Below are 23,593 nucleotides of genomic sequence, written 5' to 3'. Positions count from 1 at the left end.
AAATACACTTGGAATAACTTGAGAGAAACTTGAACACTCCTTGAAATCGTCTATCCCTCACACTCACACATTAGTGCACGATTTCTTGAGCCATGGGATTCTTTTATATGGTGGCTATTAGGGTTACACCATGTAACTCATAACTTTACCCATTCCTTATGCTCCATGGATTTTAACCTCCATGGAGTATCCATGGGTCACCCCATGGACTTATTCCAACATAAGGAATCTTGGATCACAAGCCCACATATATAAGAATGAATGATTTACACAATCAACCCATATATTTAATTAGTCTCCTTTTGATCACTTAATTAATTCCAAATTAATTCTTGATCAATACTAATTAAATAACCTTATTAATATATTAGAACTTATAATATATTAACCAACCTTAAGTATTATTTCTCTCATTATAGTCTATCCAAATGCATGATGCCATGCAACCCAAATGGACCATGCCGGGTCGGGTCAAGTCTTACCAATTATAGTTATGGACTTAGACATTAATCCAACAGTCTCCCACTTGGATAAGTCTAAAACTATTATTGCGTATGACTTCAGGAACCGATCAGCAATCATAGCTCTCAAAAGCTTCTGTCGAACTCTGACCTTGTCGATGAACTTTGACCTTTGTCAATGACTTGTCCATTAGATAAGGGATCATATATTCCTCCATTCTAGATATCATATGGACTGAGACATGGATTATCAATCATTCTCTCTGTCCATTTGTTGTTTCCCGATTTCCGATTCATGATGACTGACTGATTGAACAAATCAACTTAGTCCTGGCTTGGCCAAGCACTCACATGTATCATCTTTAAATCATCGAGGGGCCCACAAATATCGCTTTTATCCCGAAGGTAAAAGGAATGGATAAACTTCGACTCATATGGCTTGTTCTACTACTTGTTGAATCATACACAAAGGCACGTTTTATAACATCGAGTTACCAATGCGTTTTCGTGCAATCAATGTATAACCAACTCATAGTAACAACTCATATCTCTAGGTTTGAAGAATATAAGATATTATCGTCTCATGATCACTCGTGATAAAATCCATGAAGTGATTCAAATGAGCGCAGGTTGAATCCAATACTCAGAACTTATGAGCACTCATGAGTGTTGTAGCACCACTTTGTCCACCAACTTGGACCTCTACAAACCAACCCATGACAGTCTTGATTCATATCTACTTCCAACATATGACCGACTGTGGATGGTTTGAATAACTTAATCATTCAGGAATAGCGACTTAGTTATTCTGGAAGTCAAAACATGCAAAGTGAAACACAAGAATAAATGAATCAAATATGGTATCAAACCCTATGAATATAAATAAACACTTTTATTTATCACCATACTGATTACTCATTATTCATTGTTTCGGTTTTATTAACTTTATACTTGAATTTAAAACAATAGTTGTCCCATGCTCCAAGCATGTACACTATGTTTTCTAAACACTAGTCATGCCATACACCAAGTATGCATACTATGTTTGTCTATGATCTTTACTTTGTAAAATAGATCAATTGAACATCACTCCAATGATCCTCTTTTCACAGTCCCAAATCCTTACTGCAAATGCAAGAATTCCAAATTCATGCCATTTACTGAAATCTGTTAGATTCTAAACTTATATGCATTGATCCTTTTAATGATTATGCACGAAGTCAGAAAGACTTGACAACAATCATTACAGAGCATTCCAAAGGAGATCAGCTCCTTGGAAACATCCTTCTTTCATTAAGTTTCCTAATCTTACACAGATTGAATAATTTCTAACTTTGAAACATTTCCATATTCCATTTTGACTATCACTTCTGAACAAGAGTTGCCTCCTTACAGATTATGTCAATATGGTCCTTCCAGAATTAACATTATACTTCCAACTGTCCTTGAGCAACCAATCTTTGGTAAACCTTAGATTGTCCTCGACAATTGCTTAATCATTTTAGTCATATCCAGTTCTAGACCTTTTCCCTTCATAATGCCCCAGGCATTTGGAAAATTTTAGAAAGGATGAATATAGCACATGTAATCGATCCTATATCCGAAGCATATGGGACACGATTCATGATGTCTCACATAAAGACTAAACCAGTCTTTTGCTATAATATTTCCATTTCAATTTGCCAAGTTCTCAAAATTCATATTATGAAAAGGGATGTCGTAATCATAATCGAATTTTAGAACGCAAATAATGGACCCATATATAGAATTTCTTTATGTTTAGCCATTCCAACATGAAATTCATATATATATCCTTGATTAAATACGATTAAAATCTCAATCTAAGCTTTTAGAATTGAAATGAAGTATAATTTCCTCTCCCTTAATTATAGCAAAACAACTTTTTCAACCCCTGCAACCTCACGAATTGAAACTTTTGTTTTCTATAATTAACATTGCTAACTTGCAACCTTTGTCATAATTATCATGCTCCCACTAACATGATGATTATTAGCATAACACTTATGTTCCCACTAGCTTTGACATGTACTCAGAAATCAGCTGACTTTCTTACCAAAGTTCAGATTTCTGATACTAGATTGTTTTGATAAAACTTTATCAAAATCATACACCTCTCTTAGATAGCACAGATGTGTGTCTAAACAATTTTAGAACTATGAAAAGGGATGTCGTAATCATAGTCTCAATTGTTTAGACCTTTGCCACTTCTCACAAGTCCATGTTAGTGTGCCGGTAAACCACACACGCTCCACTAACGACTTTGAGAATGCAAATATCACAATTGCTATCTAGCTAAAATCTACTTAGTGAAAGTGTTTCCTCACCATCATTTTCATGAATCGGAGAGAAACCTTATGACACTTAGATTTAATAGTGTATGTGTTCTTATCCATGTGGATTTGTCAAAACCATAATCACAAGACAAGGTTAGTGACAAATCCAAACTCATATTGATTAAACTTGTGCAATCTTAAATTCTTGCCATTTAGCAGCTCAGGTGCCTGCCATTGCTTCCAAGTAGTTGTGGAACCAATTGAGAACTCTCAGAACTCCTATGCAAAGCCAACTTGAATAGGCACAAAAATTTCAACACGATAGGTTATAAACCTCAAGTCGTGTGCTAGTGAAGGACTTTAGGTTTTATTCTTGATTAAGTCTTGAAACTTTCAAGAGCTTTAAGACTCCCACTGTCCTCTTGACATATAAGACTCCCTTGTCAAATATTCAAGAGATAGTGCAGATTCTTTATCAAGACTAACACTTTACACAATTGGCCTAAGTTGGTCTCTGTTTTATCCAAAACATCATAACTTACCAATTTCAAATGTACAAGAGTAGATAACCTTTTACTCTTACATTTGACTAGTGTTAACAAACCCTCTTTAAGATATGTCACTCAAGTTACAATCTTGGAGTATGACTCTAAGAATTGTTTTAGAACGAAGTATGACTCATCTTTTTGATTTAACCATTTCAACAATTCATGACTCCTCTTCTTAGTCATAAGAATGCACTAAGATGACTTTAGAGGACCAATTGTGATATGGTATCTTAATCATTAAGATGATCATAAACATGATACTAAAGTACTCTCCCATCTTTTCAGATTTGAGAAACTTTTATCTTTCTGCCATTCTTTGATTCTTCTTATTCGTTCTGTCTCACATTGAAACTTCTCCAATGCTACAGACTTATACTTAAACTTATAAGTATAACCATATTTACTGAACTTAAGTAAATCATGACGAATAGTCTTCTTGATCTTTTGTGGTGGACTTGACCAGTGCACAAGAATGTGTACTCGATCCCTTAGTCCTTTCCTTATTCACATAAGGAATTAGTCTTAATTTTCCAAGCTGAAAGTTCTCATTCATCATACTATACAACTTGCATGATTCCAAGTTTCGGTCCAAATGAACCTTGGGTGATGAGAATCTTTCCTTATTTGGTAATATTAGACACTACCACAACCGAAAGAATCAAATCCATTTTTCCAATATTGCTATCAATGGAATCTTATAAGCAACAACTTTTCACAAATGCCATTGTAAGGATACTTAAAATAAATAAAATCAAAACCTTTTTCTTTTATTTTAAAACTTTGCGGAAAAACTTATCCTTACAATCCATATGAAAACCTTGTTGTTATCTATTCCTAAGCAATATAAATATCATAACTCTTAAGTAATAGCCCAAAATTCTGATCACCGAACCATGCGATTGAAATCCATCTTCGCGATCAGAATCAGCATGTACTTAATAGAGTTAGACAATGGACTTTACCTGAAGTAGAGCCAAACTTATTGACTTTAACATCCTTAGGTAAATTTGGCAGCTTCGTAACCAATGCCCCTTCCTTTGGCAATAGTTACCTATGAACCCTTGATAATGGGACTATCTCAGACTTCGCCTCTCTCTTTACCATTGGGTCAACCGAGTTGACTATGGCCGATCCCTTTCTATTGGGAAGAGAGAGCTTTACTGGATATCCAATGTCATCATTGTCAATGTACATAACGTTTTAGGAAGTTGATCTTAGCAAATAGATAAGATCATTAAGGGTCTTGTCTTAGTCTGTTTCATAGGATTCCCAAAAGAACTCACTATGTGACTTAGAAAGTAGTTGAGCCACCAACTTTCTCAAGACTTTGACACCCAACTCTCCCGGCTTGTCAATATGTGACTACATCTCCAAGATGTGATCACACCTAGACCTTGCCTTTCCAATAGGGCTTGAGTGAACTTAAAATTTTTAGGAACTTGTAGGTTAGGGAGAATAATTGGAGGAGGTGAAAGAAGTATGATATCCATGGGACATCATCTTCATTTAGGAAAGCTTGTTTCAAGAGATTTGGGAAGATCATAAATGTCTAGACCAGACATCTTTTTGGGAGATATTCAAGATAGTTGATTTAAAATCCTTAATATGACACCCAATATGAAATATTAAGGCTAGGACCCAACAAACTATTTTATAACTTAGAAGAGGGATGCCGTAATCCAAGCCATAAAATATTTGAAGGTAGGTGAATGACGATTCACCAATTTCCACCATGAAAAACGAAATAATTTATTAGGTTTTAATTGGATTTGAAAGTCCTAGATCTTTGAGATTCATTGAACTGTTCAAAGGCATGTTTCAATCTCGAGTGTGCCCTTCAGGTTTTGTGACTGGGATGCCGAGGATCACAAAACAAGGTGTGAATAACCATGCAAATATACTTGGTACCCTTAATATTTACCCCTTAATCAGTGTGCCGGTTAACCACACACACTCCACCGATACTATGATAAATATGCCTACCTCGTTAAGTCCAGGTTAGTGTGCCGGTTAACCACACACGCTCTACTAACGACTTAAGCAAAGTGCAAAGTGTAATTTCATGGGTTAGCACCAAATTCACAGTTTCCTAAGTAACTAAGATTGGGTATTAATAAGAGTTTAGTTACTTAGTATTTATCATTAATACTTTTAATGAAAGGAGAATTATAGTCCTTGTCCTACCCGTTCGGCTAACGACCCTCCACCAGTCAAGAAAGCAGTGGGTGAGAGTGGACACCCATTAAACTGCCATTTTATAGGCAGTAACCTTATACCCCCCCTTATAGACCGGCTTCGTGAATGAGGCCTACTAACGGTAAGACTGACTTTACTCTTATACATATATATATAAATATTATTAACTTATAATATTATAAAGTATAAGGGTTGAATTTTAACTTTTAAAATTCTAAGGGCTAACTTGGAATTAAAGTATTCATAAGTGAAAACTTTTCAAATTCCAAAACTTGAGGGCAAGTTTTGAAACTATTCAAAACTAATTAATTCCATAACTTATGAGTTTAAAGTAGTTTTAATTAAAAAAAAAACTCTTCAAGTTCCATAACTCGAGGACAAGTTATGGAAGACTTTAAACTAATTAATAAAAAAAAATAACTTTTTTTTATTGTAACTTATGGAACTAATTAAGGTTACACTTTTTTTTAATTTAATGAAGAGACTCTTGAACCTCCATAACTTGAGGACAAGTTATGGAGTCATAAAACCATTTAATTAGAACTAGACTCTTCATTTTGTAACCTTTGCCAACTTTTATGAGTTTTATGATTCTTAAATGTGACTTTTCATATAACTTGAGGACAAGTTACAAAAACACACTTTGGAATCAACTCTTAGATTAAAATGGATTGAAAACAACTATTTCACACAACTTTTCTATTAATCTAAGAACCTCATAAGAACAAGATAATTCAAATCATCAATCTTCAAGAAATTAGCATGAACATACAAACTAATATAAATCTTGAAATTATGACAATTATCTTAGAAATTGAATTAGCATGAACATTACCACATCAAAAACAAGTTTATAAGTCCAAAAACATCTTAGGGTAATGTTCCTAGTCCAATTCCAGCCAAAACAATCGAATATATGCATCCAACTCGATTTTTCAGCTACTTTTGCAAGTATAACAAGAAAACAAGCCTAGGCTCTGATACCACTGTTGGGTTATGAGTATTCTAACACTCCTAAGTGTACATGCAACCCTAAATACCTTGGATCTATGTTTTCTCTATTATACATACAATTATGAACATCCAAGGTATTATCCTAATCTAGCATACAAAATAATAAATATAACAAGATAGAATACATACCTCTTTGATGTAGAATGTCTTCATGAAGCTTGAGTGCCTAGTGCCCCAAGTGTGACACCTCAAATGGTTCACACAACACCAAATACACTTGGAATAACTTGAGAGAAACTTGAACACTCCTTGAAATCGTCTAGCCCTCACACTCACACATTAGTGCACGATTTCTTGAGCCATGGGATTCTTTTATATGGTGGCTATTAGGATTACACCATGTAACTCATAACTTTACCCATTCCTTATGCTCCATGGATTTTAACCTCCATGGAGTATCCATGGGTCACCCCATGGACTTAGTCCAACATAAGGAATCTTGGATCACAAGCCCACATATATAAGAATGAATGATTTACACAATCAACCCATATATTTAATTAGTCTCCTTTTGATCACTTAATTAATTCCAAATTAATTCTTGATCAATACTAATTAAATAACCTTATTAATATATTAGAACTTATAATATATTAACCAACCTTAAGTGTTATTTCTCTCATTATAGTCTATCCAAATGCATGATGCCATGCAACCCAAATGGACCATGCCGGGTCGGGTCAAGTCTTACCAATTATAGTTATGGACTTAGACATTAATCCAACAGTCTTGCAGGTCCAAATCTAGGTAAATAGCCCTCTCCACCCCTAATCCCCTCTCTGCTTCGGTAATCCCCATCTCCATTTTGATTTGCCCCCATTATGAACAACCCTTTTCAAACCTCAAAAATGTATGGAACCTGGATGGGGAGACAGACACGAGGTTGTAAGAAGAAACCACAAAACGAGGCCAGATCATCTTCATATTTAGAAATAAAAAATGAGCCTGATCGTTATTGATCGAGATCAGACTCGAAAGGGGGTGATGGACTTATGCAACAGACGAGATTTCTGTTTCGATCTTCAATGGTTGAGTTCCTTCGATGGCAGAAACGATCTTCAATAAATAAGAATTAGGGGCGATCTATCGACTATTATCTTCAGATTCAGATGAGATCCATTGTTTTTATGCATCGCCTGAAGTTGTCGGAACCCTAGCCTTCATCCTCACCGTCACTACTGACATCGTTTTCAACTAAAATCCCTAACAGGTCCTGGCGGTTAATACCTACAACGATACAAGCTCCTAGAAGGCAAAGGGATGGAATTCATGTTTGACAATAGAGGAATGAAGCATAAGATTGGGAATGAGGATGAACGATTGAATTAGTTGAAACTGATTGAACCATTGGAGAGAGAGAGAGAGAGAGAGAGAGAGATTATATATTAAATAATTATATTTAGTTTTTTCTTTTTTTAAAAAATAACTGAAAAGATCAAAAATGCTCCCTGTGGTGTGAAATGACGAAAATGCCCCTCAATTAACGGACAAAAGTTAACGGAGTTAGCAATAAGGACCAATCGTCAAAAGTTTTGAAAACATAGGGACCATCATTGACGTTTTTAAACCATGGGGACTAAACTTCAGATTTTGGGTAACTACAGGGACCATTTATGATGTTTTTTCCTTTTTCTTTTAAATAAACTCATGTAATACATGTGTTTCACACCTAGTCTACTCTAATAAATAAAAATTTGTTTTTGCCACATGTCACATTCTCATTCATTTTGCTACATGACATTTTGTGATTATTTTAAATTAATTTTTATTCCATATGTCATTTTATGGTTTTTCCATTTTACTAAATTCAAAATGATATTTAAATGTAATAAAAAATACATATCAATTTCATTAATGAACTTTCCTTTTAATTTTAAATTTACTAAATTAAAGCCTCATTAGTTTCCTCTTTTTATTTATCTAAATTATTTGTTTAAATTAAATACAGAAAAAATATTTTTTTTAATAATTCAATATTTTTCTTACTTTTCTTATAAATTTAAACTTCTCAAATATTTAGAATTTCATATTTACTTTTTCTTTTAAATAAACTAATGTAATACATGAGTCCCACACCTACTACTATAAGGCACATGTCAAACTCATTGATTTGACCACATGTCATTTTGTGATTATTTTCAATTAAAATTTTCCACATGGCATTTTGTGGTTTTTTTTCATTTTATCAAATTCCTCATAATATTTAAATGTAACAATTATAATAAATGTAATAATAAATGCATATCAATTTCATTAATTGACTTTCCGTTTAATTTTAAAATTTGTCAATTAAAACCTCATTAGTTTCTTTTGTTTATTTATCTAAATTATTTGTTTAAATTTAAAAAAATACATTAGTTTTAATAATTCAATACTTTTCTAAATTGTTTATAAATTCAAACTTTTAAATGTTCAGAATTTCATATTTAATTTTTCTTTTAAATGACCCATGTAATACATGAGTTTTACACCTAGTATATATATATATATATATATATATATATATATATATAATCTGAGATTAATTATATACGTATAAACAATTTAACAATGTCATTTTAAGTTACAGAAATATTTAAGTATCATATATTCATATCGGTTATAAATTTTAACAAATATGTAACATAATAATAATTATTTTACTACTAATTATAATATAAACAATATCATATATTATGTAGTAATTAATGAAAATTAATTTGGTAATAGTGTTAATCCAAACAATTAGTTAGTATATTTACAATTAATATTCTGACTTTTATAAAATATGTCCAATAAATTAGATGGCTATAAATTCAAATTTTGCATAGTTAAAAACATAAACATATAGAAGCTCACGGTCCACAATGAAGAACATATCATTTTTTGTTGTCTTTGTGCTTGTTAGCATCCTTACTATAGGTAATTTTTCTTTTACTCTTTTAAATTTAAAACTTACGTTCAGAATATATATATATATATATATATATATATATATATATATATATATATATATATATATATATATATATATATATAAACCATCCACCATAATTGTATCCATTGTTCACAACTGCCATAAATAATCCAGAAAATATGGTATAATATGTTATAACAGTTAAATGTTACATATTAATTTCTTTGCGTATGAAATTGTATGTTTTGTTGGTTCTAAAATAACATACGTAAAATAACGATCTAATCATTATTATATCATAATTTATTTTTTTAAAGATTTATTTAAATATGAATTAATATCATTGTTATCATTGTTGCCCTACCATCTGTCAACCTTTATTTTAAATTGTCATTCATATATTTTTTTAGTAGCCCTAGTCATTAAACTTTGAATTGATCTACTAAAAAATTGATTAATGTAATATTTGTCCGGTTTCACCTGTAACAAATACTTAACTTTATTATTTTATTATGTTTTTTAAATTAGTCATGATTATCACTGTGCCTTACTTTTAAGTAAAATGAGATTGTAGCTTATTAATGTTTGTTTTATGGTCTGATTAGGTCCTTATGCTACGACATATTATATTAAATGGCCATAATCATTTTTGTGTGTAGGTAGCATTAGTATGACTGAAGGGATAATACAAGATCCGACACATTGTTGCACCCCCGAGTCGGTTTATTGGATGCCGTTTTGTTGCTGTCTTACTGGACAACCGATTACGAAAGAAAACTGTAGTAGTAAATGCTATGTTACCTTTCAAGATTGTTTAGAAAATTGTTCTGTGCATCTGTGTGTTGTATGAGATTTCAAGTTTCAAACAATGAATACAATTAATCAATTAAAATAGTTGTTGTTTTCTCTATATATTAAAACTAAAAAGTCTCCTATCCTATTATATAGAATGTAATTGATAAAAAACGAAAATTATATAATGGAACAAAACGAATTTTAGTGTGTAGGATAACAAATTTGCAATTCGTACATGTGATTACAAACTCATCAAATGACATTTGAAAAACTCATATATACATATATATATATATATATATATATATATATATATATATATATATATATATATACATATATATATAAGTTTTTCAAATATCATTTTATGAATTTTTCTATTTTATTAAATTCCACATAATATTTTAATGTAATAATTGCAATAAATATAGTAATAAATAGATATTAATTTCATTAATAGACTTACCTTTTAATTTCAAAATTTCCAAAATTAAAGCTCATTAGTTTCTTTTCTTTATTTAAATTATTTGTATTAAAATTAAAACATAAAAAATATTTTCATTATAATAATTCATTATTTTTCTTATTTTCTTATAAATTCCAAGTTCTAAAATATTTTGACTTTTATATTTAATTTTTCTGTAAATTAACCCGTGTAATACATGCGTCTCACAACTAGTACTCTAATAAAAAAGAAAAAGAAATATTTTTTTTAATAATTTAATATTTTTCTTACTTTTCTTATAAATTCAAACTTTTCAAATATTTAGAATTTCATATTTATTTTTTCTTTTAAATAAACTCCTGTAATACATGTGTTTTACACCTAGTCTACTCTAATAAATAAAGCTTTGTTTTTGCCACATGTCACATTCTCATTCATTTTGCTACATGTCATTTTGTGATTATTTTAAATTAATTTTTATTCTATTTGTCATTTTATGGTTTTTCCATTTTATTAAATTCAAAATGATATATAAATGTAATAAAAATTACATATCAATTTCATTAATGAACTTTCCTTTTAATATTAAATTTACATGGGTCTTACACCTACCACTCTAAGGCACATGTCAAACTCTCATTGATTTGACCACATGTCATTTTGTGGTTATTTTCAATTAAATTTTTCAACATGACATTTTGTGGTTATTTTTTCATTTTATCAAATTCCACATAATATTTAAATGCAACAATTATAATAAATGTAATAATTAATGCATCTCAATTTCATTAATACACTTTCCGTTTAGTTTTAGAATATGTCACTTAAAACCACATTAGTTTCTTTTGTTTATTTATCTAAATTATTTGTTTAAATTAAAAAAAAACACATTAGTTTTAATAATTCAATACTTTTCTAATTTTTTTATAAATTCAAACTTTTAAATGTTTAGAATTTCATATTTAATTTTTCTTTTAAATGAACCCATGTAATACATGAGTTTTACACCTAGTGTGTATATATATATATATATATATATATATATATATATATATATATATATATATATAATGTGAGATTAATTATATACGTACAAACAATTTAACAATAATGTCATTTTAAGTTACAGAAATATTTAAGTATCATATATTCATATCGGTTATAATTTTTAACATATATGTAAGATAATAATAATTATTTTACTACTAATTATGATATAAACAGTATCATATATTTTGTAATAATTAATGAAAATTAATATGGTAATAGTGTTAATCCAAACAAGTAGTTAGTATATTTACAATTAATATTCTAACTTTTATAAAATATGTCCAATAAATTAGATGGCTATAAATTCAAATTTTGCAAAGTTAAAAACATAAACATATAGAAGCTCACGGTCCACGATGAAGAACATATCATTTTTTGTTGTCTTTGTGCTTGTTAACATCCTTACTATAGGTAATTTTTCTTTTACTCTTTTAAATTTAAAACTTAAGTTCAGAATATATATATATATATATATATATATATATATATATATATATATATATATATATATATATATATATATATATATATAAACCATCCACCATAATTGTATCCATTGTTCACAGCTGCCATAAATAATCCAAAAAATATGGTATAATATGTTATAACAGTTAAATGTTACATATTAGTTTCCTTACGTAGGAAATTGTATGTTTTGTTGGTTCTAAAATAACATATGTAAAATAACGATCTAATCATTATTATATCCTAATTTATTTTTTTAACGATTTATTTAAATATGAATTAATATCATTGTTATCATTGTTGCCCAACCATCTGTCAACCTTTATTTTAAATTGTCATTCATATATTTTTTTAGTAGCCCTAGTCCTTAAACTTTGAATTGATCTACTAAAAAATCGATTAATGTAATATTTGTCCGGTTTCACCGGTAACAAATACATAACTTTATTATTTTATTATGTTTTTTAAATTAGTCATGATTATCATTGTGCCTTCCTTTTAAGTAAAATGAGATTGTAGCTCATTAATGTTTGTTTTATGGTCCGATTAGGTCCTTATGCTACGACATGTTATATTAAATGGCCATAATCGTTTTTGTGTGTAGGTAACATTAGTATGACTGAAGGGATAATACAAGATCCGACACATTGCTGCACCCCCGAGTCGGTTTATTGGATGCCGTTTTCTTGCTGTCTTACTGGACAACCGATTACGAAAGAAAACTGTAGTAGTAAATGATATGTTACCTTTCAAGATTGTTTAGAAAATTGTTCTGTGCATATGTCTGTTGTATGAGATTTCAAGTTTCAAACAATGAATACAATTAATCAAGTAAAATAGTTGTTGTTTTTCTCTATATATTAAAACTAAAAAGTCTCAAATCCTATTACATAGAATGTAATTAATAAAAAACGAAAATTATATAATGGAACAAAACGAATTTTAGTGTGTAGGATAACAAATTTGCAATTCGTACATGTGATTACAATCTCATAAAAGTTTATAATGTTTAAATAAAAGGAAGACAAAATTTCATAATTGGTCGATATGGTTTGTAAAATATTGCATTTTAAGGACTTCTATAAAAAAACGCTGTTGGTCCGTATGATTTTGAAAATTGTATGAATTATCATTCTAGTGTTAACTTTAACTTTTGGGTAGTTAGTTTTTTTTCTAAATAACCAAAATAATCTTAGACCAAATCTGAAAATTATGTATACCTTAATGATCATTTCTAGAAATTTGAATATATATATATATATATATATATATATATATATATATATATATATATATATATATATATATATATAGGCTTAGATTATTTTGTTTTTACTAACTATTGTGTGCTAGAATGAACAGATCTGAACCACCGGATGAATAGAATCAACAGTCATGATCTGAGGGTCTATGATATTGCAATAGGGTAGCGTGTATCATATAATCACACAAATTTCAGCAAAAATGTATTTTGGTCAATTAACCTATTTTAAAAAATGAAAATTTTCAGATTTTAAGGGATCACTAATTCCCTTATTTCTAAAAAAATCTGAATTTTTTAAATTAATTCTAATTAAAAATTTTTATTATTTTAATAATAACCGATTTCATTCTGTTAGAATGACAAAAAGTCAACAATAAACTAGTAAATATATATGCGGATTTATTCTTGCAGAATATGGTTTCATTCAAGATATTTTTTATATTAAACATGCTTAAAGAATTATACAACATATTATCAAGAATAACATTTTCTAAAGAATACGGATTTTATTCTTTAAGAATCAGTATTTACATTCATCTGTAATGAATAAGACTATGAACAATTATTACATTCATTTTAAAAAAATTATGACCAATAATGGTTTAAAGATTACATTTATTCTTAAAGATTAAAACTAAAAATGGTTGAAAAAAGAGAAAAAACATCAAAATCTAACAAAAACAGTAATCTATTCCGAAAGAATATTATTGTTGAGAAAATACTTTATACATTCTAGCATAATACATTTTGTAAGAATACACTCTAGTTCTCCATGTTTTTTTCTCCTTTTCCACATCAATGACAGTCTCTTCAAACCTAAATCTACAAAAAAAAAAAAACATAATCAACTTTCAAATATTAAAAAATTCGGAGCATTCTAACAGAATAAAAACTATAAATTCTGATAGAATATAGTAGACATTAAACAATTGTAATTTATTCTAATAACATGCATTACTAGTTATTCTGCTAGAATATACTATCGCTATTCTAATAACATGCGTTACTCGTAATTCTGCTAGAATGCATTACCAGTTAAACAAATATACTTGTTGTTAACATTCTTAAAGACATTTTGACAGAATGCATTTATATAAATAAATTCTGACAGAATACACACAAGTTTTAACTTATATTCTAATAGAATTTATAAAACTTTTTTTTTTATAAAATAAAAACACCAAAATCTAACAAAAACACTAATCCACTAACAAAAACACTAATCCACTAAACGAATCAAAAAAATATATTACATTTTAATAGGAAAAAAAAGATTTCAAAAGAATCATTAAATCTAAAGTGCAATTACCATTTAATTCTGACAGAATATATATACGACATTTTAAATTTTGACAGAATACATACAACATAGTAAATTAGCAAGTTGTAATTCTGACAGAATAATTAGGGCAATAAAATATGATCATAAAACAATTTATTTGCAATGTTGGTTGGGTCAAACAATTCATCAAACACTTGGCGTGCGAAACTAAAAGTAAGAACATAACCAATGAATTCTACAAATTTAAAAATGCAAAACTTTATCTTCAAACCAATGAATTCTACAAATTTAAAAATGCAAAACTTTATCTTCAAACGATCGGTCTCAAAAACATATTCTCATCCCCTCTTAATACCATCATTAAAGGTGGGGTAAAGATGAATTTATGTGTATAAATTAAAAATATACAATTGTAAATTGTATTGGTGTACTTCTCGAGAACAAAAAAATAATTATCCCATTTATGGATTTAAAGCATGATTCATTTTCTTTTAAGAAGGATTTCATAAAAACACACGCATACAAATAATGAATGTGTGTACATTAATTAAAAGGAGTCACTTTTTTGGTCGTCCATAGCAAAAAAGAAAGGGATAATTCCATCAGTGGGCTTAAGCAAGAAAAACAATAACCCCTAATAAATTCAATCAAAAAGGAGAAGAAGAAGAGAATAACCCAACAAATTATCGGTGATTAGTTTTGTAATTTCCGAACAATTAAGCAAGAAAAACAATAACCCCAAATAAATTCAATCAAAAACGAGAAGAAGAAGAGACTAACCCAACAATTTATCGGTGATTAGTTTTGTAATTTCCAACCAGTAAAAAGAACATACAAAAGAAGAATAAAGATGATGGCATGAATGTGTTGGTGTAGTTGAGCGAATGGCGATGTTCGCTGATGGTTTGACAGTCTTCTCCGATTGACACGTTGATTTAAGGTTGAACCGAATCATCCAAATAGAGGTGATGATTAACATCATATCGGGTGGTTTGGGTTTCAAAATCGCCAAACTTTGACCACGAATCTCTGTAATTTCATCAGATCTTCGAAGTAGGGGCGTAGGTTTTGAGACAGGATACGTAATTATTTTGTGGTCGACGACTGATAAAAGGATGTCATTTTTGTAGGTTTAAGTCATTGGATTATTTTAGGAGATATTAATTGACTTATTCTTTTACCATAATTAGAGATATTAAGATTACCATTATGCCCATATTTAATTATTTTTTATTTCCTAAATTTTTATTGGTCATTGTAAGCACACAATAGTTGCTAGAAACATTTGAACCTATATATATATATATATATATATATATATATATATATAGGTTTAGGTTCTATCGAAAAAAACCCTAAAAATCATAAAAATGTCTAAAAAAATACTTACAGATCACAAAACTTTTTTTTGAATTTTTTTTTTGAAACAATCGTAGCTTTTACTACAAATTCGCTGAAATTATTTTTGAAAAAAAACCAATTTTTTTTTTAAAAAAATTGATTATTTATTTTTTTCTGAGATTTTATTAAAAAAACTGCGATTTTTCTATATATAAAGTCAAAAAAAGGTTTTGTGATCTCTAAGTATTTTTTTTATGCATTTTTATGAATTTTAGGGTTTTTTGTTTTCCAAATAACATTTCCCTATATATCAGTTTCGATGAGTGCTCTCTTTTCAGTGAGTACACCTTAAAAAATTGAAAAAAATCTAAAAAAAATACAAATTATAAAATCGAGCATAATACTATATCCGAGAGAAAAAAAAATTGGAAAATAAATTTTGGATCATTAAAATTGAATCATGGATCATAAAAATGATCCATGCTTCAATTTTAATGATCCAAAAAAAATTTCCAATTTTTTTTCTCTCCGATATATTACAATGCTCGATTTTATTATTTGTATTTTTTTTAGATTTTTGCAATTTTTTTAAGGTGTCCTCACGAGTTTTCACTTTAAAAAGAGTTTCACCCGATCTTATCTCTCTCTCGCTCTCTCTCTCTCTCTCTCTCTATATATATATATATATATATATATATATATATATATATATATATATACACACACACACACACACAAACACACACAAATATAATTTAATTATTTATGGTTTTTCTAATGTTTTTATTTACTTTGATCCAAGTTATTATTTTTATTTACTTAAAATAATAAAAAAATTAAAGAAAAAACGGTTCCGAAATTATTTATCGAATTTAAGTTTATTTACTAGAATCTAAATAAATAAAAACATTAGAAAAACCATAAATAATAAAATTTATATAAAAACATATGAAACAAAATGTCAAAAAGGTAAAAAAAATTATCAAATTATTGAAAAATAAAATAAAAAAACGAAAAAAGCGTGTGTATGTGTGTGTATATATAGGTAGGTAGGTTCATACGTGGATGAACATCTATTGTGTGGATGTGGAACCAATTAGAATTTAATAAAAATTAAATCATTAATTAAATCATTAATTAAATCAATAAGGGTATATTAGTAATATGAACATATGTATTAATTAATATCTAAAAATAAATTCTGATATAAATGTAAAATCACTAAAATAATGGTTGAGTTGCCCCATAAATCCCCACTGTACGTAATCTATTTTAGAATCAAAGAAAGTGATTTTGTAAAACATCTAGGTTTTTCCGTCACCATCAAGGGGCATCGAATACCATTACAGCCGGAGACGCAACCATCGACACCGCCCTCTTCACTCCTCATAACCACCGTTGTCGACATATTATTTCGTTACAACAGTCATCATCAATATCCCTTCCACGTAGCCACCAGCGCCTCCCATCACTATGTGTGAGACTTTCGTCGATCGAAACAAAAGATGTCGGGAGTGACGAACGAGGAAGACAAGAAGCCGGTCGGAGATCAAGGTGATCGCATCAATTTAAGGTTAGGGTTTATCTTTTTGTTTCATTGGCCTTGTGACTATTTACTATGTTCGTTTTCTCTTAAATTCTGGAAAAGATCGATCATTTAGTTACTATCACATGTTAGATGAAGATTGTTCTTTGCTTAATGTGTATTCGTCTGGTCTCCTGGTTTTGGTTTTGTATATATTCATTGTATCGGCCCTTCGTTTTTTATATTGATTGTTTGCCTTTGGCTCAATTTTTGTTTTCATAAATATTTTTTTTTATTTGGGAAGATGTAGAAATTGGTTATGTGATTTTGCATTTGAAATTAAGCCTACTGCGTACATTATGTCTTTGAAAATCTTGGAATTGTATTTCTTAGGAGATAATATACTAATATGGTTATTAACATATCTGTTGTATTTTGATAGACAACATAAGTTAATTCTATAGCAATTTATGATTTTTTTAATGTATTTTACACTTTCATGATCCACATACTGAACTTCATGAATGCGTGTAATAATTGCAGTTTAACTATCATAAAGTAAGTTGTATTCTAAATACACATATGTGACTATGTAGTGTAATGTTGATAAATGTATGTATCACTTGTACAATTTGTTCACATATCAACTTTTTTTACATTTGGTTTATATAGAAAACTTTTTCTTTTCCTGTGATAACTCTTGCCAGTCCATTTTTTGTGATAACTTTTGCAATGGATTTTCACTGTTTTGTTATAACCTTGGTAATCCATATTTGTATATTTCTTTTACTTTCTTACATGTTACATTCCCTTTATTTAGTTTGTTTATAATTCTAAATTTTCATTTTGCATTGATATATAATATTGGTGACGGGTCATTCTGCCAGAATTGAATCCAGTTCTGTCAGAATGGAATCAGGAATTCAATTATGTTGGAATGGAATTATGATATTTCATCAATAATTTGTACATTTTCTACAATTATTGGTTATCGATTTTGGTGCAATTCACAGGTCTTCAGATTTGTACAAAAAAACTTTAGTTTTTTATTTTTCATTTGTTAATGTATTATTGGGTTCTAAACTACAATTGGATTTGGTTTCACAGATGCTTGAAGAATGGACTGCAAAATTAAAAGTGATTCTCATCAACAATATTCTTTTAGAATGTATTAGTGTCATTTGTTAGATTTTGTGTAACACCCGATTTCTGGTATGTCTTTAATTCAAGTATTTATTATGTCTTTCTCTGGAACTCGACGAGTTGGAGGCCCAACTCGTCGAGTAGAGTCGTGATCCGCGGGAAGTTTAAGTAGTATACTCGACGAGTCGGGAGACCGACTCGACGAGTAGACGCTGTTTGAATGAAACCCTAAATTGAGGGTTTACACCCTATTTAAACACATTATAACACCTCAACTCAGCCCCCATCGCCCAGAGAAAACCCTAACTCGAAACCCTAGCCGTTTTTAGTGTGTTCTTGAGCCTTGTGGTGTTACTTTGTGTGATTGAAGCTTGAAGAAGAGTAGGAGGCTTGTGAGATCAAGGGGGAACAAGAAGATCCATAGTTTTGAGCATATTTCAAGCTTATTAGAGGTATAAAGCTGAAACCGTGTCTATTCATTGTCTAGATCTTGGTTTTGGGTCTTTTTCTACATCTTTCTAAGCCCTAGAGAGGTTGTATTCGGGATTGAGTATTGGAAGTCAGTTTGTGCTTCAGATCTGGGGTTATTGGGGGTCTTTATGGCATAAAGGTACCCACCTTGTTGCCATAAACACCCCATGTATCTTGTAGACCATCTTTTATGGCTTTTTGAGCCAAAGACCCCATGCATGGACATCAAGTTCGTGACTTTACGTGTAAAAGGGACCCTAGGAGGTCAGATCTATGATTTGGATGCATTAAGTCCCACTGAAATCGACTGTATAGTTTTGGACATGGAGGGACTCGGCGAGTCACTTGGGTGACTCGGCGAGTCGAGACGCTTTTTCCCCAAAAACGCCTTCTGGAAATGGTTTTGGTTGAGTGGAAGGAACGCTCAGCCTGCTAAGGGTTTGCCTTGGACCTGGAAGTCATGGGACTTGACGAGTGCTAGAACACACTCGGCGAGTCCAAGGCAATCTACCAATCTTTGAAGATGGACTCGACGAGTTGTTCTTACAACTCGGCGAGTCATAGACTGGACGCATTCATATGTTGAAGATGAACTCGACGAGTTCAAGGAAGAACTCGCCGAGTCGGTTGAAGATTGGCTGAAGTATTGTTGAAGGTGAACTCATCGAGCTCTTGCTAGACTCGACGAGTGGGGATGGGTTTGTAGTATTATGTGGGCAAAGGGACTCGGCGAGTTGGCGGACCAACTCGGCGAGTCTGGTCAACCAAAGAGTTGACTTGACCAGGGGTTGACTTTGACTTTGACTTTGACTTGGATTCAAGTTGACCCTTGAAGGGGTTGTGGGTACAGATTGATAACTTACAAGGGTTGTCGTGTAGGGATTGAGGAGTCGAGGAGAGACGACTTTCACACCGAGGACAGTGCAGACGCTACACGACATCGAGGTGAGTTACCTTCCAATAGAAGTGGGTCTAAGGCACCAAGGCCGGCCCACTAGTAGTTGTTTAAGTTGGGATGATTGTCTTTGTGATAATTGTATGGTTTGCTATTGCTTGATACGTGTGTATGCTATTATGCTATGTTATGTGAGATAGTATCAGTAGGAGGGGACTAGTCCCCGATTCGGTCGCTAGGATCAACGGGTAGGTCGGACACCCCAGATATGTCTGACAACATGATTATGATATTATATATTTATATTATATGCTAGCGGTAGGGGGTGAAATAGTCCCCGTGTTCGGTTGAGATAGACCGGAGGGTAGGTCGGCATCCCAGAATAGCCTGACATGGGTAGGTCAGCACCCCAGAACGGCTTGACATGGGTAGGTCAGCACCCCAGAATGGCTTGACATGGGTAGGTCAGCACCCCAGAATGGCTTGACATGGGTAGGTCGGGCACCCCAGAATCGCCCGACAATATGTATGTTGATTGGTATGTGGTATGATGGGGGAACTCACTAAGCTTTGTACTTACAGTTTCAGTTTTGGTTTCAGGTACTTCTTCGTCTAAGGGGAAGGAGCCGGCGGTGTAGCAGCGCATCACACACGCACACACATATGGTTTCCGCATTGAGTTTCTAGGATTGTACTATGATTTATATTACTTATGTTGAGATGGTTTTCGAACACGCTGTTATAGTTTTATGAAATGACATGACCTTGGTTAATGTTTTGGTAAACTATGTTGTGAAGTATTTATTTAAAAATGAAATTCTTGGCCTCGAAAATTGGGATGTTACATTTTGATGTTTTTTTTTCAATTTTTAACCGTTCTTAGTTTTATTTTTTAACAATAAATGTTATTATTAGCAACTGTTACCCATATTCTTTAAGAATTAGTGTAATTTTTGTTTTTATTCTTCAATTGATGGTTCAAGAATTTGTTATTTTTCAAGAAGTTGATTCCGTCAAAATATGTATTCTGTCAGAATATTTATTCTTTTATAGTTCAAGAATGTTGTAAGATACTCATAAACATATTCTGTTAGAATGGCCGGAAATAAAAAATTATTATCTATTAAAATCATATTTTTAAAATTAAGAGAATTAATAACCCCTAAAAATCTGAAATTTCCTTTTTTAAATGTAGTTTAATTGACTAAAATACCCTTATACTAAAATTTATATGATTATATAGTACATGATATCTCATAGTAATATCATAGACCCTCAACTCTTGACCATTCATTTTATTCATCTATTGGTTCAGAATTATCCTTACAACCACACAATAAATGTCATCCACATTATAACCTATATATATATATATATATATATATATATATATATATATATATATATATATATATATATATATATATATATATATATATCATTGTTGTAAAAATCGGTTTAGGCGGCCGATTAATCGGGGATTAATCGCTAGACGGTCTTTAACCGAATAGGATTAAGGCTAATCGTTCTGCTTAATCGGTTTTGATCAAAGGGGGTCAAAGTCGGAGTTAGACGGTTCTAATCGGTCCTAGGCGGTCCTATCGGTCCTAGGTGGCCTAATAGGCCAAATTTTCAAATTTCCAAATTTTTAAATATTAAACCAAAATTTTCAAAATTCAAAGTTCATAGTATTTCAATGTTCAACTAGTATATAAAAAAATAAAAAATAAATAAATTTTAAAGTTTTTCTCCAAAATTTCTATGTTTTCAAATATACAAATAACCAAATTTACTTCTTTTCTTAAGATATATAAAAATTTGAATAACTTTTTTTATTAATTGAATAATAAATTGTTGTACTTGTTAAACTTATAATTAAACTTTTATTCTTATTTATTTATATTCTTACGATTAAAGTTAGATTTATAAATTATTGAATAATTTTCTTAATAATTAATGGTCTCCGATTAATTTCTCGATTAATCTCCGCCTAGCTGATTAATCCCTAGACCCCAGTCCACCGACTAGCTAACGTCTAACGTTTTCTGCAACCTATATATATATATATATATATATATATATATATATATATATATATATATATATATATATATATATATATATATATATATATATATTATTTCAAATATTCGATTCTCATTTTTATAACCAGAGTCAATTCGAATATTAAACGATTTTGTTTTGTATATGAACAAATTTAATTTTATATTGCTTCATGAAGTTTTATTGTCCAATAATAACATTAGATTTTATCCGAATATTAAAACAAGTTTATATATATATATATATATATATATATATATATATATATATATATATATATATATATATATATATATATGTCTCAAAATGTTATTGTCCAATAATCATAATTGGCCCAAGGTTATCAATAACCCTACATCCATAAATGTAAGAGAAATCATACACTCGACATTCTTATCAACGACGAACAATCGATTTTCATTTATTAGGTAAAATTTACGTATGAGATCTTTCATCCATATAAAAGAATGATAATATTTAATTTGATATATAATTCAATAAACATTCATAAGTTAAAAATCGTGAATATAAAAAAGAACTTGTGAATCACACTAAATCTTACCAATATCTGTTAATAAGTACAACTACATTTGAAAGCAAATTTCATTAGAAAAACTATGTTATTTCAAGATAAATGAAAATAAAATATTATATTTGTTTTATTGATAATGAATACAAGTTTGTATAATTAAAGAGGAAGTGGGGTCAAAGGAATCCCAAGGGACAACAGTATACTATGACTCTTGCCTCATCCCTTCTTCCGCGGGTCGTCGGGTTACAATTCTGCACGTTCATCATATACAGTTTACACATACTCTTCTTTTTCCCCTGTAAATTTAATCCATTCATACATTAATTTTTATTAAGCTTTTTAGCTCAATGATTTTTTATTTTTTTGAAAATGCTAGGCTTTTTTGTGAGATTTTTTTATTAATGTGGCCGTACACCCCTTATTTTAGTGCTTTAAGGCCTCAAACTCAACTAGTATGCTAGCAAACGATTAAACACACTTAAGGGATACAAGATATAACCTTGAAAACATATTTTTGACCATTTTCCCTAGGAGTGTGCGGCCGCACACTCCCTGACCGCACACACCTGGCCGTACACCCAATGGGCAGCACACCAGGTGGCTACACACGACCCTGTACGGCCGTACACCCACTTCAGAAGACTTTTGATGCTTCTAACACTTTAATCTAAGTGTTTTCTAAATTAGGGTGTTTTCCTTTCGTGATCAGTGGTATATAGACTAATTATATTCATATTTATGCCAATATATGCTCATTAGGATCCGTTGTGCACAAGTCTTCACTTGGCAATTAGCATCCTATACCATCCGTTCATCCGAACCACTCACTACAGGTGAGTTCATACCCCTTAATCAACCTTTGAAATGATTTTAAATGCTTTTATGGGGGGATGGGGGGGAATACAAGTTGAA

At 30.3% G+C, this 23,593-nt stretch overlaps 1 long non-coding RNA gene across 1 annotated transcript; it reads left to right on the top strand.

The window, feature by feature from the left end:
* Window positions 1–17,308: 17,308 nt before the first annotated feature.
* LOC145162724 (uncharacterized) lies at window positions 17,309–20,918 on the top strand. The gene is made up of 5 exons (XR_013739276.1): window positions 17,309–17,624; window positions 18,684–18,788; window positions 19,090–19,171; window positions 20,070–20,135; window positions 20,686–20,918. It is a non-coding gene; the product is annotated as an uncharacterized LOC145162724 (long non-coding RNA).
* Window positions 20,919–23,593: the final 2,675 nt, after the last annotated feature.

This window comes from Lactuca virosa, chromosome 3 (assembly GCF_052849685.1).
Source record: "Lactuca virosa cultivar CGN04683 chromosome 3, Lactuca_virosa_CGN04683_v6, whole genome shotgun sequence".
NCBI classification, from domain to species: Eukaryota; Viridiplantae; Streptophyta; class Magnoliopsida; order Asterales; family Asteraceae; genus Lactuca; species Lactuca virosa.
Note: the sequence above shows the minus strand (reverse complement) of the source record. Positions and strands in the feature narration are given on the sequence as shown.